Consider the following 8,176-nt stretch of genomic DNA (forward strand, 5'->3'; position numbering starts at 1 on the left):
ATGTAATTTCTTAAATTTTTCAGCATTAATGCAGTCAAGCAAGAGATCAATGAAAGTGTCAAATATCCAAGAACCAACAGACTAAAGAAAAATTGTTACCAGTATTTGAAATATGTTGTTGATTCGTACTCAGAATCCACTTTAGCATCCCACTGTCTGGTTTCTTGTACTATAAGGGCTAGAAAGTGAAAACTATTAGATATATTCATGTAAGAATTTAAAGGGGGAGGCAGATAGAGACTGTTCTCTGAAGTATTCTTTTCTAGAAAGTGAAATGTAAAGATACCAGCATTTCATCTCTATATTAATGGTTGTCAAGATGAAGATTGGATGTCAGTGTCAGCCAGATTCTCTGTTGCAGTGTGCTTAATTAATTTACTAAAGACTAGTCACAAAAAAAAGCTTGAACTAACTATGTTTAATAATGAAATAATGAATAGTTTCCTCCTGAATTCAGGAACAAGATAAATACAAACTCAATTTAAAACTGTAGGAGAGACTGTAACAAGAATTAATAAGTGAAGTTGAATGGTGGCTCGATGAAAGGTGAAAATTTAAACCGAATTGTATTTCTATATGAGCAATAAACAATTGAAAATTGAAAGTGTAAAATAATACCAGTTACAATAGCATTTTAAATAGAATAAATTTAAATGAATGATGTACAAGGCCTCTACTTTGGAAACTACTAAACATCACTAAGAGAACTCAAAGAAGGCCTAAATAAATATGGAGCTAGACCATGTTCATCGATTGGAAGACACAATATTGTTATAATGTTAATTTTCCCCAAACTGATCTCCAGATTCAAAACATCTCCAACTAAGTAGGCAGAATAATGGCTCCCCCAGATAACTCCTCATTCTATCCCTTTGAACTTGTGACTATTGTATGTGATGCAGTAAGAAAGAGTTAAAGTTTCAGATGGTTAAGGCTGCTAATCAGAAACCTTAAAGTACGGAGAGTGTTCTGAATTCTATGGATGGACCCAATACAACCAGAAGCATCCTTAAATGAAGGAAAAAGGATGCAGAAGAGTCAATATCAGAGTGATCAATGTGAGAAAGGCTAGACTGGCCATTCCTAGCTTGAAGAGTGGAGGAATCCATATGCCAGTGACCACGGCAGCCCCTAGAAATGGAAAGTGCAAGAAAATGAATTCTTCCTAGAGCCTCCAGAAAATAATGCAACCCTACCAACACCTTGTGATTTTCTCAGAGATATCCATTTTGGATTTCCAATCTCCAAAAATGTAAGATAATAAATCCTGTTATTTAAAGCCACTACGTTTTTGGTAGTTTGGAACAGCAGCAATAGGAAACCAATAAATCAACCAATTTTTTTAAAGAAATTCACCAGCTGATTGTAAAACTGACATGCAAATGCAAAAACCTACACTATCCCCAAATCTTCTTAGAAGAACAAAACTAGAGTAATGACTGGAGGAATGACATCACCTGATTCCTAGATTTACTATAAAACTGCACCAATCAGGACAGCGCAGTACTGGCCTAAGCATAGACAAATAGGTCAATAGAGAGCTCAGAAATTGATGTATAGAGTCAACTGACTTTTTGCAAAGGTGTCAAAATTTAATAAGAAAAAGAGACTCTTTCAATGAATGATGTTGAAATTACTGGATATTCTATGGAAAATACTGAAGTTCAACTTCTACCTCACACCATACAGCAAACTTTAACTTGAAATGAATCCCTGACTAAAAATAAAAGCTAAAATTATAAAGCTTCTACAATAAAATATAGAGAAAAATCTTCATAAGCTTAGAGTAGGTAAAGACTAACACAAAAGAAAAATTCATGTGTTGAACTTTTTAAAATTAAAGCTTTATCTCTTCCAAAGACACCACTAAGGAATTAGAAAAGCAAGCCATAGTCTAAGGTTCCTGCATATTCAGAATGATCTGTGCAATCACCAACAGACAACACTGCCTTTGTGAAACTCTGGGAGTCCACTGAGAAGTACCAGCACATCACTGGAGCAGAGACAAATACAAGATGGACACACTGATGAGGTTAAGAACAGTTTTATTTTACTACCTACCACCTCTCCTCCAAGGTGTCACAGCTCAGTGCCAAAGGAGACTTCCTTAGCCTGTGATTTCTCCACTGGGAGAATGTGAGAGTACCTGAGTGAGCAACCGGCTTCCCTAGCTGGGCAACAAAGACACTGACAAGCAAACCGACTTCTTTCTCGCCATATTCAGTATGCCACGATGTGCTGCAAGACTCGCGGGGACTGGTGACTGTGAGGAAGGAAGAGCCTGAAGGAAGAGCCTGAAAAAGCAGCAGCTAGGACACTTGGAGGGCAACAAAAAGAGGCAGTTCCTACTAAATGCATTGCAGGCTCCATCAGCAAAAAAAGACAGAGGACAAAAATAAATAAAAGTATGAAAAAGACATTACAACTGCTACCACACAAAATAGATAGGATCAAAAAAGACTACACCAATAAATTGGACTACTTAGAAGAAACACTTAATTTGTAAAAACATACAACCTACTAAGATTGAATTAGAAAGAAATATTGGTAGAAAATCTAACACACCAATTACTAGTAAAGACATTGAATCATATATGACAAGCCCAGAGCAAACACCATACTCAATAGTACAAGGTTGTAAGCTTTTCCTCTAATATCAAGGCCAAGACAATGATGACCACTCTTGCCACTTCTATCAATATAGTTGGGAAGTCCTAGAAAAGGAAAAGAAATGAAAACATCCAAATCAGAAAGTGAGAAGTAAAACTGTCTCTGCAGATGACATGATCTTTGATATAGAAAATCCTAAAGACCTAATAAAAAAGCTCTAAGAACTAATAGACAAATTCTGCGAAGTTACACATAGAAAAAATACAGTCTATTTAGACATTCCGCACATATGTAGGGGAGTGTGTCCATGGATAAATTATATCCTAATGTAAGTATGTGATGAACACAGAACTCAAGACCATGATTCCCCTGGGGGTCAGGCAGGAAGACAGACTGGACAGTATGAAGCCACATAGCCAGCTCTAAGCTATTAGTAAATTTTCAGCTCTTGAACAGAAGGGCAAGCTGACACGTGTTCATGGTATTATCTGTAATTCACTGAAAATGAAACAATGATTCTATGGCTCATGAACCTAGAATTTTAATTATTCCATGATTTTTTAATCAAATATTTTATTTCCTATGGACACAATATCTAGATAATTGCCTGTATTTCTCCAACTTGATATCTTACCTCTTGAATAAACCAAATTTCAATTAAATGTGTTATTTTAATAAATATGGTTTACATTATATGTATAATATTCAGTAGTAACATCAGTGCAATATATAAATTTCCCTCTGAAATTAATTTCCATAGAAGAAATCTAAATAGAAAATGGATAGACCCCAAAGTCTTAAGGGAACTTTTCATAAAATTGTTGTTTAGATTAGATTCTGACCATAGTCAAAGATTTGTTAATCACCTCTGTGGGGCACCAGTCCCCAAGGTCTAAATCACATCCACATAGTAGCCTTTAAAATTGCACACAAATATTTCCCTGCTCCATCATTACGATTCTTGTAGTATACGCAGACCAACATAGCACTCTCTTTGTTTAATTAGGCAAAAATCTATCTACAAATGCATTTAACAAAAGTATACACTAAAAGACTACAAATATACCATCAAAAATACATTTAACAAAACCTAATTCTTCAGCTCTTCAACTAGTCCTGCATCTAGCTTTTCTCCAACATCCACATTAGATGGAGACCTCTATTTAACCTCAGTTCAGCTGTTGTATTTAAACATGAATGTGATTGTCATGTTATTAATAGTATAAGAAACTGGTGGCTATTCCAATATTTCATAGGCTCAGTGACTCACCAAACAATTTTTCTGAATTATCAATGAAATGAAGGATCATCATAGTGTGCACAGGAGTACATCTGGACTACTTAAGAGCATGACGACTGTGAATTCTACCCTCATGAAAGTATGCTGCTGCTGCTAAGTCACTCCAGTCGTGTCCGACTCTGTGCGACCCCATAGACGGCAGCCCACCAGGCTCCCCCGTCCCTGGGATTCTCCAGGCAAGAACACTGGAGTGGGTTGCCATTTCCTTCTCCAAAGCAGGAAAGTAAAAAGTGAAAGTGAAGTCACTGAGTCGTGTCCAACTCTCAGCAACCTCATGGACTGTGGCCCAGCAGACTGCTCCTTCCGTGGGAGTTTCCAGGCAAGAGTACTGGAGTGGGATGCCATTGCCTTCTCCGCATGACGTTCTAATATGTTTTTCTTCTGGTAAGTATTTGCTGCTATCTCCAACAGAAGACATGGAGTAGAAACCAGATCCTAGGTAGCACAGATGATCTCAGTCTAACATGAAAGCAAATATGTGACAGATATGTGATATAAAAATGAACCCTAATACACTAATTCCCTCTCAGGAATGAAGATTATATTAAATTTCAACAAGAGCAGTTAGTGAATATTTTAACTTAGTAAATGCTCTCTATGCTGAGCATCTTACTAAACAGTTTATATGAAATAAATCATTTAATTATCCTCACAAACCATTCTATAAAGCAGGTGCTCTGCTGCTGCTGCTGCTAACTCGCTCCAGTCGTGTCTGACTCTGTGCGACCCCATAGACGGCAGCCCTCCAGGCTCCCCCGTCCCTGGGATTCTCCAGGCAATAACATTGGAGTGAGTTGCCATTGCCGTCTCCAATAGCAGGTGCTCTAGAATAACTATTTTACAGATGAGGAAACTCAGGCTTAAAGACAATAATTAGCTGCCTCAGTTCACACAGTGAGAAAGTAGCTGAAGGGTGTTCTAATACCATCACTGATGGTCTGAATCTAGAGTCCAGAGTCTTAACTACTTGTACGTTGTATTTTTCTGCTTTGGCTTTGTATGGTTACAGCAATGGACCATTTTATTTTACAGTTATAAAAGATCCTTTTAATATCTTTTTATTTTTTATAAAGTTTTAGACAACTATGAAATTTTATGTATCTAGTTTTATCTCCATATTATTGTGTACACTCAAGTTATGTTTAAATATGTCTGGTTCATTTGTCTTAGATTTCACTGAAGAAAGTACAATGTAAAGTTATGCTACATTACTAGAAACTGAAGTTCGTACTATGAAAAATGAAAGTGAGTTTTAATTAAAATATAGCATGCCTCTTTTTAACATCTATTTCTTCAACACATGTTCTAAGTCTCTTTTTATATCATATTGACTTTTAAATTTAAAATGATATCTAAATTTTGAGACTTCAAAGCTTCAACCAAAATATTAGAAAGCATAAAATAAAGTCTTTTATTTGGGTTCACAAGATTAAATTACATAAAGTATGACTCCTGTCTTGACAGCACTTCTAACAAGTTCAGTTCAGTTCAGTTCAGTTCAGTTGCTCAGTCGTGTCCGACTCTTTGCGACCCCATGAATTGCAGCACGCCAGGCCTCCCTGTCCATCACCAACTCCCGGAGTTCACTCAGACGCATGTCCATCGAGTCCGTGATGCCATCCAGCCATCTCATCCTTGGTCGTCCCCTTCTCCTCCTGCCCCCAATCCCTCCCAGCATCAGAGTCTTTTCCAATGAATCAACTCTTCCCATGAGGTGGCCAAAGTACTGTAGTTTCAGCTTCAACATCATTCCCTCCAAAGAAATCCCAGGGTTGATCTCCTTCAGAATGGACTGGTTGGATCTCCTTGCAGTCCAAGGGACTCGCAAGAGTCTTCTCCAACACCACACTTCAAAAGCATCAATTCTTCGGCGCTCAGCCTTCTTCAGAGTCCAACTCTCACATCCATACATGACTACAGGAAAAACCATAGCCTTGACTAGATGGACCTTAGTTAGCAAAGTAATGTCCCTGCTTTTGAATATGCTATCTAGGTTGGTCATAACTTTTCTTCCAAGGAGTAAGTGTCTTTTAATTTCATGGCTGCAGTCACCATCTGCAGTGATTTTATTGACTTCTAACAAGGGGCCTTATATAATCCAAAGTTTAAATTAAGACTGTAATGTTTTCCACCTGCTAAAACTGGCTAAAATATTTTAGAAAGCATGTGTAAATCATAGACTGTCACTATTCTCTTCAACAGTGTAGCACACATGGTGCACTGTGTTTACTTCTAAACTCACTATTGATAAACCATGGTGCATCCAATGGACTGCAACCAGAAGAGCATAGTAATTAAAGATCGTTCAGTGACCTATGCACTTGGTCTGGGAACATAAATGTAAGTGTATATTTAACAATAGATTCTAATATTAAAAGAGACTTAAAAGACATATAAAAATTCTTAATGAACCCAATTAAACAATAGTGTCTACAGATGCACATTTGAGTAATTAAACTAGTAAAATACAAGGAGGTGGTTACTATAAACTAAAAAATTTAAGCATTCCAGTTTAGTTGTAGACCACATGGTGAATCACCAGCATGAAAAACAAAGGAAATGAGGGATAAATAGAGTAACAGTGATTTGGGGGTAAGGAGAATATAGCTTTTCATTTTTAGAATTAAATGTGAACAAAGGCTTTCTGCCTTTCATTGGAAATCCTTCCACAGAAGGATGCACTTCCAAGTATCTTCACAAATATTAACCTTCACAATATCCCTTCACATAACACATAGAGAACCTAATAGACAGACAAGTTGAATAAATTGCCCAAGGACACATTGCTTCTGAGTGATGAAGCTGGAATTTGATCCCAAGCACTCTGAGTCAAGAACTTGTGCTCTTAAACAATCTGCTTAACTTAGTCTGACATCTACTGCATAGAAACTGGATACTCATAATTAAATTAAATTTCCATTTTATATTGAGAAAAACTACACTTCTATTTCATACTACTTAATAATAACAGTTCTTTCATCATGATTATAATATATGATGTTCTAATTAAAATGTTTATACAAATGATATACTGTAGGTAATTTATCTTTACCTTATCTTACTATAACTGTAACAAATAGGTAATTATTCCTTGGCCACAAAGACACTATAAATGCAAAGTATACATTTAGGTCTGAAGTTCACAGTTAGAGATTATATACATTAAAAAATTCATAAACTAACTCAGTAATTAAACATTCCATCTGTTTAATGATACGATACCGTATCCAGACAAAGTAAGACTGATATTATTGTATCCCTTATCTGTATTCTTTTAGAGTTGAAATTAGGTGATAGTTTTACCTATAGAGTTCCAAAGCAACCAGAGGATAAACTCATGTAATTAGTAAATTCCACAGGGAAAAACAACTCATTCATTGTTTAATAAACTTCATGTTTCAATTAGCTGCCTTGTTAATTTTGCTGAAGGGACAGATAAATAGGAGCTAACGCAGATTGCTACCATGTGTATGTGGGGACCAAAGCCTTCTGGAATTAGTTCAACTTTTAACTCTGCAACAAATCAATAAGACTGCTGAGATGGTGTAATAAGATTCATAAAGGTGTTCAAAGAAATCTATAGCATCTGTACACATAAATAAAGGTTAATAAAAAGGTTTTTTTTCCTGGCACCAAAAGCACATTGCACAAAAAAAGGGCAAGATAGTAAAGAACATCAAAGTTAATACAAGAACAGCAGTGTAATGTTGAATAGACGGAAAAAGTGGAGGAGGATGCTGGTTGTGATGATTATTATTATGATTATAAAGGTTGAGATATAGACATTTGGAAGTGAATATGGAAAGCGATTGTTAGCAAATGGTAGAGCTTACCCCAGGAAAATGTCATTTAACTTTTACCTTAAGCTCAACAGCTTTATAAGAAAAATATTTGTGTGACTCAGTGGTCAAAAATTATTTTTAGAAGCGTTCTGGGGAATTCTCTGGTGGCCCAGTGGTTAGGATCCACATTTTAACTGTTGGGGTCCCAGGCTCTATCCTTGGTTAAGGAACTAAGATCCTGGGAGCCACGTGGCATAGCAAAAATAAAAAATAAAATAAAACTACACTTGATATGATTAAATATGTAGAGATTTGGGGAAATGAACACAGCAGGTATGTTAAGAGGTGTTCCAAAATGGGAGAAAGCATGCAAATAAGTGACCTTTGGATATTCATGACAAACTTCAGAGGTTTTTAGTTCTACCTAAGGCTGACACTATTTTTTCTTATCATGGTATAGCTTCCTAGTTTTTCAAAAGGAGCA

This window comes from Capricornis sumatraensis, chromosome 22 (assembly GCF_032405125.1).
Source record: "Capricornis sumatraensis isolate serow.1 chromosome 22, serow.2, whole genome shotgun sequence".
Lineage (NCBI taxonomy): Eukaryota > Metazoa > Chordata > Mammalia > Artiodactyla > Bovidae > Capricornis > Capricornis sumatraensis.